Source organism: Borostomias antarcticus (assembly GCF_949987555.1).
Source record: "Borostomias antarcticus genome assembly, chromosome: 28".
In the NCBI taxonomy this organism is placed as follows: Eukaryota; Metazoa; Chordata; class Actinopteri; order Stomiiformes; family Stomiidae; genus Borostomias; species Borostomias antarcticus.
In genome coordinates this window covers 4,320,757-4,335,756 of record NC_140261.1, presented here as the reverse complement: position 1 = coordinate 4,335,756, position 15,000 = coordinate 4,320,757, and the positions used below count along the sequence as shown (strand labels likewise).

The following is a 15,000-nucleotide window of genomic DNA, read 5'->3' as shown; positions in this document are numbered from 1 at the left end:
ACCCCTCAACCCCCCAACCCCCATACTAATGAGTCACCAGGCCCCCTCTTCATCACCGTGGTCCGGGACAGACATTATTTTAAACTGGGATCATTAGGGTGACTTATTGTAGCGCGGCCGACTACGCCATCAATCCCCTGGCATCCATGAGTGAGCTGCTCTCCCGTAGTGTTTACCACCGCCTGGAGATGGCGGGAGGAGAGCCATCGGGGCGGGCGGCGGCGGGCGGCGGCGGGCGGGCGGCTGCTTTCGGCAGCACTTTTCCGCGCGGCGATCAATCTTTTGTTTTTGCGCCGGCACTCAAGAGGGAGATGACAGTGGGGCAAATTGAATTTATAAACAGAACAAGTTGACACGGCTACATAATTAATTTGAAGAAACGCCACGCACTCCGCGGCCACGCCTCCCGCGCTGTCCTCCCCCCTCCTCCGCAGCTAACGCACGCGCCGCAAACTCATTTACAACAAACGGAGACGCGTCCGGACTAACAATAGAAATGCATCTTATGCAAATAGACCCACAAACAAACCCTTCATTTGCACTCGCACTAATTCGTCTCTCTCTTGACTTCCTCGCGTCTCGTTCCTTCGCTTTCTCTCTTTCTTCCCGGGGCCGTTCCCAAGGGCCACTCTGAAATCAAAGTGTCTATTCTTTACTGCGTGCTGCGTTTTAAAAGCAGCCCAGATGACATCAAGCGTAATTAGACCGGCTCTTGCAGAATGAACCGACGCCAGCCAAGAAGTCCTTATCTCAAATTGCACTAGTACACTGTTGATAGCGTGCACTTGTGGGTTTTAAACCGTACGTTGCACCTGCTCCATTCTTCTCCGCAGGACAGCATGGCCGACAGACCGACAGATAATTGCTACAAACTTGCCGAGCGCTGCAGAGTTCTGGGTTCATTAGCGCGTCCCTCTCCATATGTAGGCTAACCAGGACGTCTTGCCAACTTTGACGAGAGGGGGGAGAGCGTTAAGTAGCAGGTAAACATTTATCTATACCACCTTGGCACCGGAAACTTTTGGACAGCTCTTGCTTTATCCCCCTTCTTCTTGGAGACCTAGACATCACAGGGGGCACCTGACACTTTGATCAATTTGTCCTAGTTCTCGCTTAACTGTAGCACAATTCATCATCCGTAATGACCAGGACTTGGGAGCGCGCTAGACTAGGGGTTCAGGGGGAGGATCGCAGACACAAAGAAGCAAAATGACTAAAATGGGAAACATGCTCCCATGTGACCTGCTACTGCTCCATTAACAATGTCCTGTTGGACCCGGCTTCCCTCTCCGGCAGACGAGACCTCTGGTCTGCAGAAACAGCTCCGAGAGTTAGGGCCCCGGTCTGCGGGACGCCTATTCGCCCGCTCAAAATACGCCATGAAGACTACGCTCGAACACAGACGGAAGAACTAAATGTTTGGGAAAATGAAGGGGAAAAGATATAATTCTATATTTGCGGAGACATCGGAAGAAATGCTTTATTTTTGCCTGCTACAGTGCCTGCAGTGCCTATCTTATTTTGAGCTGTTAAAACCAAGGGTGAATATTCCCGCTGCTTCTCAATTAGTGTGACTGATAGATTACGGAGGGAGAATTACAGCGAAGCTAACCTTTACATCAGAAGATCTGCCTGGGGAGGGAAAATCCCCCAGGCTCACAGGATATTGCCTTCCAAATAGGTTAAGATGGGCTAGAACCTGACATCGAGAAAAAAAAAAAAAGTCACACCTTGGCGGGCACCTCAGCAGACAGCCCTGGGGTCCTTTAATGATCTTGCTAAGCTAAGGGGTATGGTGGAGCGAACATGGCTGGGGTTTCACACTTTGGAGGACTTTCTTAAATAGGCAAAGCAGAGGCCGGGATCATATCTAAAAGTGTCTCTAACTCCCGGAGAGATCCAAGAGCACCTTTCCTGTATCTCTCCCTCCCTCCCTCCCTCGCTCATCCATCGCTTCATCCCTCGTTCCTGTGAGTGGGTATCAGGTGACACCTGGGCCCTTCAGGCTCGGTGGAATGTAGCAGCAGGCCCCCGGGGGGGTGCTGGCTCGGGCCTCTCGTCGGACCTGTAAATGCATTTGCGAGCGGCGCTATCACATTTTCTAATTAGGGGGATAACAAGGGCCGGGCTCTGTGCAGGATTTGCCAAAACTTCACACATCAGATTAGCTTCTCCCAACAAGACACCGTGGTGAGGGTGGCATGGCAGCTTATCTACCTCCACCCCAGGAGACTGGAGGAGGAGGAGGAGGAGGAGGAGGGGGGAGGATAACGTCAAGAGTCAATAGTGGGGAAAGAGAGGAGAGGAGAGGAGAGGAGAGGAGAGGAGAGGAGAGGAGAGGAGAGGAGAGGAGAGGAGAGGAGAGGAGAGGAGAGGAGAGGAGAGGAGAGGAGAGGAGAGGAGGAGAGAGGAGGGGAGAGGAGAGGAGAGGAGGAGAGAGGAGGGGAGGAGAGTGGAGGGGAGAGGAGAGGAGGGGAGAGGAGAGGAGAGGAGAGGAGAGGAGAGGAGAGGAGAGGAGAGGAGAGGAGAGGAGAGGAGCAGTGGGAGTGTGTGTCTGTGCAGCACCTGGAGGAGAGGGTCATTGAGAGGGACTAGTGGAGCGAGGACGGGCGCCGGGTCCTAAATCCTTCCAACACCCCCCCACCCACACACACCCCTCTGGAGATCCTCCACTGCCTGAGCCCTGTGACATTTAATTATTTCTCCAAAATATGCAAGAATACACACACACATGCACGCACACACGCGCACACACACGCACACCAACTCAAGTATTGCTCTTAAATGCTGCCGATCATTTAATTGTAATACATGCTCTGCCTTTCATACCGGAGCTTGATGTCTAATCCAAACTAAAAGCATAGAGGCGAGAAGTCTGGCATGATCAGTCAAGTGAATTTGTTCTCACAGCCACACATTTCACTGTCTGGATTGTGTGTGTGTGTGTGTGTGTGTGTTCGTGTGTGTGTCATCAGTGCAGTGGTGACCTATGTTCATGGCTGCTCAGGGCAAGATCAGCTAGAGGAGAGAGAGGGAGCTGGTCAGGTCTCTTCTGATGGCTAATGCATCACACAAGCCTCCAAAGTTATTTTCCACTCCTAGTTCTCCCTCAAAACAGTGACAAAGGAAGCGAGAGATTCTTAAAGGGGTCGAGTGCTATTGGGGACGTTTAGCCCTATTTCTGATATGTCTAACATCAATCTGAAACATAGACCATAATTTCATTGATCGCTCAAGTATTGAGCTAGATCCGAGATTTTTGTTTCTTTTTTTTTTTTTTTTTACAATGGAAGTGGGCAGGGCATGTTAATACGCGTTGAAAAACTCAAGAAAAACTATCAGGAAGCTCTATGTGTAATCTGACCCATCTCAGTATGCTAAACCGTGAAATGTATCACAATCTGTTGTGTTTACATGCCTGGCAAGGCTTGGATATGAGCACTGCTCCAGCCTAGCTTCCACTGTGGAGGGGTTCGAGGGAGGGGTGTAGTCCCGACTATTTAGGATTAGGAATGTACCTAGCTGGCCGAGCACATTCTACGTTCGTTGAGCTGAAGCAACGTAGGCTATTTGTGGACAATTGCTCATTATTAAGATGACGAAGAATTTGATTTGAATATGTTGGCACCGGCTACAGATTTGAGCCTGACATACAGGCGATCGACTCCAAGAGATGGGTGATAATCACGCAAGAGAAGCAGAAGTAAACAGACGCCCACAGAAGGCGAAAGCTACTGAATGCCCTTAAAAACATGGATGTATCCATGGACACAAACCAAGACATACGTAGACGTTCCATCACTGAGGACATAGACTTTCCATCTAACAAACCGGCAGTTTTACATACTATTTTCCGCGTCCTCAAAATAAATTGGAAATGGAGGCCCAGGCCGGAGGGACCTCACAGAGAACTCTCAATTCTGTAAGTGCATAGCCTAGTACAGCGAAGAGGCCACACATGTAAAACACGATGGAGAGGGGACCCTTGTTATGCAAGGATTTGGCAACGCGTCATGAGAACCGTGTAGATTCAGCGTCATGAGAACCGTGTAGATTCAACTCCCCAGCTCGGTTACCAGAATGTTCCTCTTGTGTTTTCTCCTGGCGAATAAAGAGATACAAATCAAAGGAGTGGGACAGAAGTCCGAAAGCGAATATGTCAGCGACGGCAAGCGGCCTATTTGTGATTCCAAAAATGTCTAGTTTGCGACCGGTTGAAAACATCCCTGTTGATCTCGAGCAACGCGCACTGGTTTTCCAATGGCATTTGACTCCTAAAGTGTCCAAACGGGCAGCAATTATGGACAGCAATCATTGACCAGTGAGCCACAGCTGACTGGTGAGGGAATAAAATGCTTTAGGAACAGATGTGGTTTTTAAACCGTTGGGGTGTTACCGTGCGTAAACCACTGTGTTGAGTAGGATAGTATGTGACTAAACGCCATAAGAATTGATTACTCAGTTGTTGCACATATTATTTAAGTAGGTTCAGAGTTTTAGACAGTAATAAGACACCCCATCTACCACAACGGAACTCTTGTGTACAATACTAATAAATGATGGCCTCTATGTTTCAGATTGATGTTAGACATACAGTATAATAAATAGGGTTACAGTAAATGTCCAAAATAGCACGCTACCCCTTTAAACACTAACACACCACGTTAATCTAATCAAAACGCAAAGCAGTGGCGCATGGGAAAAAAAAGGAGTGAATCTGTCACAGACACAGGTATGCGACCGCCTGGCAAACCCCAACCTCCAAGGGCTGCTGTTTCCATCTGTATGCAGAGCCCGTTCTCACGCTTTTAAACACCAACTGAGACGGCATTCCTATAATTATGCAACTGTGTCAACACAGCCTGTTCATAAATTCAATTTGCGATCTGTCATCTCCTCCGTGTTGCTGGGGGGGAAACACAGCCGATCGATTGAGAACTCAATTCCTGATGGCCACCGCCACCCTGGCTAGGAAAGACAGAGCTATCAGCATTCTGGTAGCTCCTTGTCTGGTCTGGCGTGTCATGCAGCGCCGAGCGGAAAAAGCAATTCGAACATAAATGGCTTCCAACCCAAGAAGCATGTTTTTGGGTTGTTTTTTTCCATACGCATTGGCTTATACAGTATTTATCGGTCAAGATCTATATGATCGAGGTCACTTCCGACTTCAAGAATACGAGCGTTTTGCTGGAAGTGCACCAGATGGCCGCTCGACTGTTTCTACAGTGCGTCGTGAAAGAGAATGCTTCAGGATGAGATAATAACCACCTGCTAATGAAATCGTCAGGGTTTGGACTGGAATCTCTTTGGATCCTCTTCCATCCTTTTATTGCGCTGCGTGTAATAACAGCAGGACTTGTAACAGTCCACACAACGGCATAGAATCATCTAGAAGGGGCGTCTACGCCATCGCTGTCATCGTTCTCTCTCGTCCGATTCTGAACACAGGCGTCGGCCCCTCCCCCCACTGTTAACCAATGAGCGCACTATGTGTAAAACAAACACGTGAACCAGGTCGGGATGGGGGGGCAGGGATTGGGAGGGGGGGGGTCCATGGCGCTAGCCCGAGTGCTCCTCGTCTTCCTTGGCCTGCCCGGGACACATCCTCCTCCTCTGTGATGGATCTAATACGAGCGCCCGGCCTCCAACCGGCCTCTGGAGATGACATTCCCTCCGCTGTTCTCCCTGACGCCCCCCAGGAGAGAGAGGATGGGGGGAGGGGAGGGGGGGGGAGAAAGGAAAGATGAACTCTCTTTCTTTTCTCCGCTGCTCTGGGATTTGTTTTTGAACACATTTTAGCCCATCTGTTACCCCGCAGAAAGTCACCTGTGCAATTAACCCGGCGCATTAGCCCTGAACACGGGGAGGGGACCGGCTCTTCTGCGGACAGCTTTACAGCCTCGTCCTCTTTTCATCTCGCTCCCCCTCTCTCTCCATCTCTCTCTCTCTCTCTCTCTCTCTCTCCCTCTCTCTCTCTCTCTTGTCTGTTCAGTGCTCCTCCGGCATGGAAACTGGTTTGGCCGCCGCCCTCTTCCTTAGTTCCGTAGTTCTTGTGTCACCAATCAGTCAGCCAATCAGCCAGCCAATCAGTCAGCCAATCAGCCAGCCAGCCAGACATCCAGCCGATCAGCCAGCCAATCAGCCAGCCAATCAGCCAGCCAGCCAGCCAGCCAGACATCCAGCCAGTCAGCCAGAGAGCATTACTGCTATGAAGGGCAGATGGAACACAGGCGCTCACGGGACAGCTAGTCACCTGCTGGCACCCTCCCAACCCCCTCCCCACCCTATCTGCCCTCTTCCCCCCCTCCCTCTTCACCTTCCTCTCTCTCTCTCTCTCTCTCTCTCTCCCCATCCATCCTCTCTATCCCCCAGCCAGGTCTGACACCAGGTCTGACAAAGGAGCCAGAGAAACAATTCCAGGGACAGGAGCAGGTTCTAGCCGGGCCCTTTATTGTTGTGTGTCTGGACTGAGTTGAAACTGAACAGAGAGCTCTTGAGTAGAGGGGGGGGGGGGGCGGGGGTGGGGAGGGGGGGGGGGGGGTGAATGAAGAGGATGGATCCGACTGCAGATTCTTTTGGACTGTTTTACTGTAACAGCTTGATGTGCAAACCCACTCATGGCCCCCGTGATTAAATTAGGGGCTCTCCCACATCCCCCGGTCCGAGGGGAATGGGAGCGCTCTGCAGTGATCCTCGGCCAGCCTGGCGCCAGCGGGGGGTCCGGGGAGGAGGGGGGGGGGGGGGGGGTGGAGGGCCGGGTTCAGGGAGAGGGGGTGAGGGTGGATGCTGGCCAGCGGGGAGGCGCCTCCGTGAGGGCCTGTTGTCTAGAACGGAGGGGCCTCCAAAACAGGCCTGGCAACCCCGATCCTTATCACAGACCCGGGGGGGGGGGGGGGGGAGAGAGAGAGAGAGAGAGAGAGAGAGAGAGAGAGAGAGAGAGAGAGAGGCGCGGGAGGGGGGTCGATGGTGACGAGGGAGAGATGAAAGTGGATGAGCCGCCGTGGCGATTTGCATTTGTGGCAGCGACGAATGCTCAACGCTACGCTGAATATGTGGATGCATGAATAAGTAAACAAACAAACACCAAAATAAACCTCCCATCTGGATGGATGCTGTGAGCCCCCGGTGAGAAGGAGGGGATGGGAGGAGGCTTAAGTACAGATACAACACTAGAGACCAGCATCTATACCCCTCCACTCTCTCACTATCAAAGACTACTACATACACACTTCTGAACTCTTACTAGTACTAATATTACTACCTCTACTACTACTACTACTACTACTACTACTACTATACTACTACTACAACTACCTCTACTACTACTACTACTACTACTACTACCACCACCACCACTAATACTACTACCTCTACTACTACTACTACCTCAACTACTACTACTACAACTACTACTACTACTACTACTACTACTACTACTACTACTACTACTACTACTGCTGCTGCTACTACTACTACTACTACTACTACTACTACTACTACTACTATTACCTCTACTACTACTACTACTACTACTACTACTACTACCTCAACTACTACTACTACAACTACTACTACTACTACTACTACTACTGCTACTACTACTACTACTACTACTACTACTACTACTACTACTACTACCACTACTACTACTACTACTACTACTACCACTACCTCTAATACTACTACTACTACCACTTCTACTACTACTACTACTACTATACTACTACTACTACTACTACTACTACTACTACTACTACTACTTCTAGGCTACTACTACTACTAGGCTACTACTACTACTATACTTCTACTATTACTACTACTACTACTAGACTAATACTACTACTACTACTACTACTACTACTAATACCACTACTACTACTACTACTACCACCACCACTAATACTACTACCTCTACTACTACTACTACTACCTCTACTACTACTACTACTGCTACTACTACTACTAGGCTACTACTACTACTATACTACTACTACTACTACTACTACTACTACTACCACTATTACTACTATACTACTACTACTACTACTACTACTACTACTACTATACTACTACTACTAATACTACTACTACTACTACTATTACTACTCTATTGCCTCCAGCCCCTACAGGTAGTATTACCCAGTACTGTCTCAGCCTTGTTTACCCAGTAACAGCTCTATCCACAGGGGAGATCTAGCTCCCTGTAGCCGAGCCTATAGGCCTGCCTGACAGATGTCGAGCTGACACACTTTCTGAGGACCACATGGGGTCAACACGTCACCGAGCCAAGAGGGGCCGAGCTCGCTGCGCCAGGCAGGCCACGCCAGCATCTGGAGGCGCTTGAGTCCGGTCGTTGGCGACAGGTCCAGAGACGCAGAGAGAGACGGGTCACGGGCCGAACACGTGAACGCGCAGCGCCGAGTCGACCTGCCGCCGTCTGCGCAGCCGGTCCGCCCACAACAAAAAGGGAACGACTTGTACCCGTTCGCCATAACCAGCACACTTTAGCCGGCCCGGCGCCCCGGTTCGCCCCACACAGATACTGTACCATCTCCAGACCGACCCACACAGATACCATCTGCCCCTCCAGACTGGCCCACAGATACCATCTACACCTCCAGACCCACCCACACAGATACCATCTACAGCTCCAGACCGACCCACACAGATACCATCTACACCTCCAGACCCACCCACACAGATACCATCTACATCTCCAGACTGACCCACACAGATACCATCTACAGCTCCAGACCCACCCACACAGATACCATCTACACCTCCAGAACCGACCCACACAGATACCATCTACACCTCCAGACCGACCCACACAGATACCATCTACATCTCCAGACCGACCCACACAGATAACATCTACACCTCCAGACCCACCCACACAGATACCATCTACATCTCCAGACCCACCCACACAGATACCATCTGTATCTCCAGAACCGACCCACAAGATACCATCTACAGCTCCAGACCGATCCACACAGATAGCATCTACATCTCCAGACCGACCCACACAGATACCATCTACATCTCCAGACCGATCCACACAGATAGCATCTACATCTCCAGAACCGACCCACACAGATACCATCTACAGCTCCAGACTGACCCACACAGATACCATCTGCCCCTCCAGACCGATGCGGGTGGTGTTCAAGCAGGCCGGCTCGTCAGGTCTCCAGGGTGGGCGTAAACCGGTTGGACAATGGGACTGGGAAGCTGTTTGTCGTGAGCGTAATCACGTTTGATTGACTGTAAAGTCACTCTGCAGATCAAGATCTTGAAGGCGGAGCTATCAGAGAAGCGGACCACCCGCAAACGACATCAGGGGACTTAATCAGATTCAGCTCTGCCGTCTTTTTCGGTTTTTTTGACATGCAAAGGGAGGGGCAACGTTTATGAGGGTGTGTGTGTGAGGAGGGGGGAGAGGAGGGGGGGGGGGGGTCATCTAATTTCTGTCTCTCTCTGACCTAGGGGAGAGACGACCAAATTAAGTTAAACAGACGCAAAGTGATTAGAGCTTTTAGTACCATTCTAATTAGGTCTCTCGTTCGCTTCCACTCGAAACAATCCTCCACCAGAAGACAAAGTTCTTATTTAAACAGACTATTTGATACATATGCAGACTCAGACAAAAAAAAACTCACGGGGAGCAGTGCGTCCCCGGGGTAACATTAATTGGCAATGAAATAATTATCACAGTATAATCAAAGTCTTCCGGTAACAACGGGCTCTTTTGCGCATTGTGTCAGAAAACACTTCTATGGAATATGGAAATGCAATGAGGAGAGTGTAATCTGGGGGAAGATAATGGAACTGGCTTATTGTATCACCTTCATTGACAGAAACGGATTTCACACTAAATCAGACGGATTAAATTCCTTGCCTGGCAATTGTTTATGAGACACTATCTCTGCCTCTCCTCCCGGCACCCCTGCAGACTTGGCCCATCATATCCCGCGTGCCATCATCGCCTTAAGGCAGATTCTGATCCTCAGAGAAGATAGAGCACAATCTAATACGGCGTTATTTATTAGAATTGTAGTACAGCAGATAAGCCCCGTGCCCTTGCTGCTGTCGTTCAAGGTAATGACAGAAATTCGCAATGCGCAGGCATCTCGGGGCGCGCCTCCCCTCCACCAGACCTGGGCTCCCTCTGGCATTGGAATGGAATGTAGAGTTATTCAAAGGGAGAGGGAGAGGGAGGGAGAGAGAGAGGGAGGGAGGGAGAGAGAGGGAGGGAGGGAGATCTGCTTCTTGACAGCCCATGTGAATAACGCTACCAAATTCACAGGAAAGAGAGAGAGAGAGCACGAGAGAGAGAGAGAGAGCGAGAGGGAGGGAGAGAGAGAGAGAGAGAGAGGGAGAGAGAGCGTCTGCATGTATGCAGATGTGGGAGAAAACAGGGACCTTGTCTTTTTTTCTTTTTCACACATCAGACATGAGGTACATACACGAGCCGTGTGCGGTGTGGTAATCTGAACAAAATAAAATGGTACCCTTGATTTGAGGAATAATCAGCTGAGAAATCTGTCAGCCTAATACCATACATCATAATAACATGTTAGTCCTGCGTGTCCTGGTTCATCAGCCTCTCCATCGAACACCAAGGTCAACACAAGCCCCCTCATTGGACGATTCATTTATGGGCTAGACTAGAAGTATTGGCGGAATATTATTATTATATATATTTTTTCCTTCTCTCCATTGGTCCATGTCTGGCTTCCAACCGCACCTCCCTCCAATCCCCAACACCCCAGCTACTGTCCTCGTATCACGCTGTAGAGAAGGTGTGGGGTTGTGTGGAGTGTTGAGGACCCAACCTTTCCTGCGTCTGACGCCTGTCAGCATTCCTCCGTAATCACCTACCTGGCATGGCCCGGACGCCGGCGCTGTCACTGTCACACGCCACCGCCAATCCCCCCTGTTGCCTCAGCTCCATGCCCTGTCACTCTCCGCAGGGGACCCAGCCAGCCAGCCACTGCTGCGGCATGAAAACATCTCCCTCTCGCCTGAGGACGACATGCTAACGGAGGCTGGCACATGTGCATAATCAGCATCTCCAGTCAGAGCCACAAGCTAACCGTTAGCCGGAGTAGGGATGACGGCGGACGAGCGGGGTGGATGAGTGGGTCTCTGAAGTAAAGAGGGGGGTACCAGGAGACCAGGAAACCTCCAATAAGCAAGAGACGCCCTTCGAACCTCCTGTCTACGCATTCTTTATCGAGTGTTAGCGATGTTTACTTCTGTAGGGAGAAACCCACTCAATTCTATGCTAGTTAACATACAGTATGACTGAACGCTCGGCGGGCGGAAAACTGACAGGGAGATGTCATGAGTGGAAGTTGAGGGCCATCACTGTCAACATTCAGACTGTTCGCTCGACAGAACCGCAGAAGCACGGACACCTGGTTCTGATACACCAGCTGGGCAGAAAGCGCCGAGACAGCTACGACGCGACGACTGGCGCGTCTGGAACGGCTAAACTGTACCGAGCTTTAAAGGGGCGGCAGAGAAATGGAAAAAAGGGAAATTATAAGTCTGGTAGCCCGCAAAGACATTCAAAACTCCCTTGAACATGCCTTTTCTCACATATTAGTCCTGCGTCAGACTGAATGCTGTGAAAGGATTAGGATTGCTCCCCTGCTTTGGTAATGGACTTGATAATGGTAATTATACAGAATGGCGAGCAATTGTGTTCAGAGGAGCAGTTGATTACCTATCACTGGGCTCCCGCTGAAAACAGAAAAAGGCAGTTATATTCAAGACGACTATAATGCCTCAGCGCCGATACCAGAGGATACAGCTTGGCAAAAAGCTTCTCTCTGTAATATCTCTGAAATTCCCTCAGAGTGAAACACTGCATTTGACTGCGTTCTGCTGGAGCTCGCAAGCTGTTGCAAAAATGGATTGAGCTGGCTGAGTGGGTTCTAATTCACCATGTGAGGAATGAACACTCGCTGGTGAAAGTGAATTAAAGAGAGAAGCATCTGTAGGGCCTACCACGGTTATGAGGCTTTTATGAAATGGAGGTGGAAAAATGGAGGTGAAAAATGGATGCAAAGAGATTGGGAGGTTTGTACTTCAATTTCCAACGAGTCAGAAGGTGTTATTCTGGTGACTCGGAGAACAATAACCCAGTTGAACAAATACTGTGAGCCAGTCACAAGTAGGTCCAGCCCATTCACACAGATGGAGCCGTTGTTACGGTAACGAGTTCGAACCAAAATCTAACCGTGGGTTCTCGGACACTGCAACTAATGTCTCATGAATATTTAAAATTAACAACTTTGGATGATAACCCAATTACCATTTATCACATGTTTCACAAAACACAAGCCAATTCAATAACAAGAATAATATTCGAGAACGTACGTACAGCATGTGTAACACATCATTGCTTACCTCCCTGCCGTAGACAAAGTACAGGCATGGTTTCAGGACGGGACACAGTTTGACCTGCTTATGTGCTCCCATGTGTCCTCAACGCCATTCCACATTGTGCTCAAAGCAGCGTGCGTGCTCCCGGGCGTTACTCACACCTAAGTGAACTTGACTGGGGAGGGGTGGGGGCGTGGGGGTGTCTGGGGACGCTTGGGCACAGACACTCTCCACAGACCTGGGGGACTGGCGGCCCCAGCCACGCCAGCCAGTGTCCCTACTGGAGGTCTCTCCGAGGTCGGCCCTGGCTCACACACGCTGCCTCTCTACGGGCCGTGAGCACGCGGCTTGTTGTGACATCATCCCATATCAGCCCGGCGCAACACACCCCCCTGCTGGGACGCAGCGCCTTCTCCCCTTCCAGACGGCGGGGACACGTGGATTTAGGTCCTGTTCTACAGTCACTCATTTACTTTCAACTGGGTAAAGCAATTTGGGTGAATGCTGAACATCTGGTCAGTCCACGAGAATATGGAAATCCACTTAGAGCAAATTAAAACAAATGGGGTACTGGATAATGATTTCATAAGCAATTTCCCATATTAGTATTTCTAATACTTCACAACGAAAACAGATTTAGCCCCGGCGCCTGTTTCATACATCAATCACGCGTGTCGAGGAAGTGCTGGTGCCGTTGAACTCTGCAAAGGGCACGTTCTCAAGTTTCAACGGCTGGGAAATGGAGGACACGTTTTGTGCCGTTTCCTGAAAGCATTTGTCCGTCACGCCCCCACTCAACACCGTCACACCCCCACCCACCCAACACCGTCACATGCCCCACCCAACACCGTCACACCCCCCCACCCAACACCGTCACACCCCCCACCCCAACACCGTCACACACCCCCACCCCCACCCAACACCGTCACCCCCCCACCCAACACCCTCACCCCCCCTCCCAACACCCTCACCCCCCCCCCCCAACACCATCGTCCTCTTAAAGCTAAATGAATTGAACGGTCATTAAATATGCATTCCATTCTTAATCATTTGCATGTGAAGAGGATTAGCTCTCAATTTGCAAAATGACTTAAAATCTATCTCTTCATAAAAATAGCCCCTTGAAATTGCATTAAACACCACAATATGATCCATCAAAATGTATTCACACGTTAGGATGAATGAATGAATGAATCCATCAAAAAGACACACACACACGCTACAGATTTACATGTATGTCAATCACATAATATAATACCCATATGTTCCATCTGTTGGTGGAAATACATTTGAATTTACAAAAGGGGTGTGATGTATTCAGGTTGGCACCGTAATCAATATATTCAGTCAAGCTTATGGAGCCGTTGTTGCTAAATAAATGAAGCTGGCAATAATGACTCTATCCAACCTGCCGATCTATTTTAGCTGCTTAACCGGCCCCTCCCATGCATAATTCATGCAGAAAATAGTCTCATATGATTAATAAATGGCAGTGAAGAACATAATAAGCGCCGTCCACTATTGTACTTCCACCAAACTACACGGAAAACATATTTGATGCCGGCTATGAAATATTGATGCAAGAGAGCCTGACTTCAGCAAACTGTTGGAGTACATATGGAGTGTTTCAACAGAGCTGTCAATGGTTCCTGCTGGTGATGAACAGGAATAGCCCAGGCTTTCACCCACGGCTGTCATTCGGAGGAGAGAAGAGGCAGACTCTGGCAGTGCACAGAGAGGAACTGAGAAGAGAAATCCGGCTGAAATACTGGCAGACTGACATGTGTGTTGCTGACACAGAGAGAGGTGGAGGCTCCACGATGGAGAAACAACACAGGCCATATCTGACCTCTCACCTCCGTCAAGATGAATTACAGCCTGCTGTCCACAGGCCCTTCACCACCAGGTAGAGCAGCTGACCCTAACCCTTTAACCCTTTAACCCAGGGTAGAGCAGCTAACCCTAACCCTTCAACTCAGGGTAGAGCAGCTAACCCTAACCTTTTAACCCAGGGTAGAGCAGCTAACCCTAACCCTTTACCCCAGGGTAGAGCAGCTAACCCTAACCCTTTACCCCAGGGTAGAGCAGCTAACCTTAACCCTTTACCCCAGGGTAGTAGTAACCCTAGCTCTTTACCCCAGCTTTGCATCCAGCTGTCTTTCCCTTCCATTACGTCATCAAAAAAGAACCAGTTAGAGTGCAAACTGTCCTAAAAGATCAATCACAGATCCCCCTCTAATTGAATCACGTGGTCTTGGGGGAGGGAATGAGGATCGTCCTTGAATTTGAAAGCTCAGAAGTTCCAATGTCAGACCGATCGTATGTTAAGTCAGGGGAGAGCAACAAGCGAGGTGAGACAGGGAGGCGTTGGAGGATCCTCGCTATCTCCAAGGCTGCAGGCTACCTGCTCATGTCACCGCCATGTTTTATTCATGCCTGACTTATTATGGCTCGACTGAAACAGAGATCAAAATCTGCTCTGGCAGGAAATATTTAATATCACACCTACTCTCCCTCTCTCAAATCTGGTTAGCCAGAGAGACAGACAGACATCTTCAGCCGAGTCGTTTGGGATTATTAAAAGTGAAGCGTTCAAAGAGGTCA

At 49.7% G+C, this 15,000-nt stretch overlaps 1 protein-coding gene across 1 annotated transcript in view; it reads right to left on the bottom strand.

The window, feature by feature from the left end:
• The window catches only part of diaph2 (diaphanous-related formin 2), a gene marked incomplete at its 3' end in the record, with an annotated part of 387,717 nt that overhangs the window by 36,907 nt on the left and 335,810 nt on the right, over positions 1 to 15,000 (bottom strand). The gene's annotated exons all lie outside the window — the stretch shown is intronic.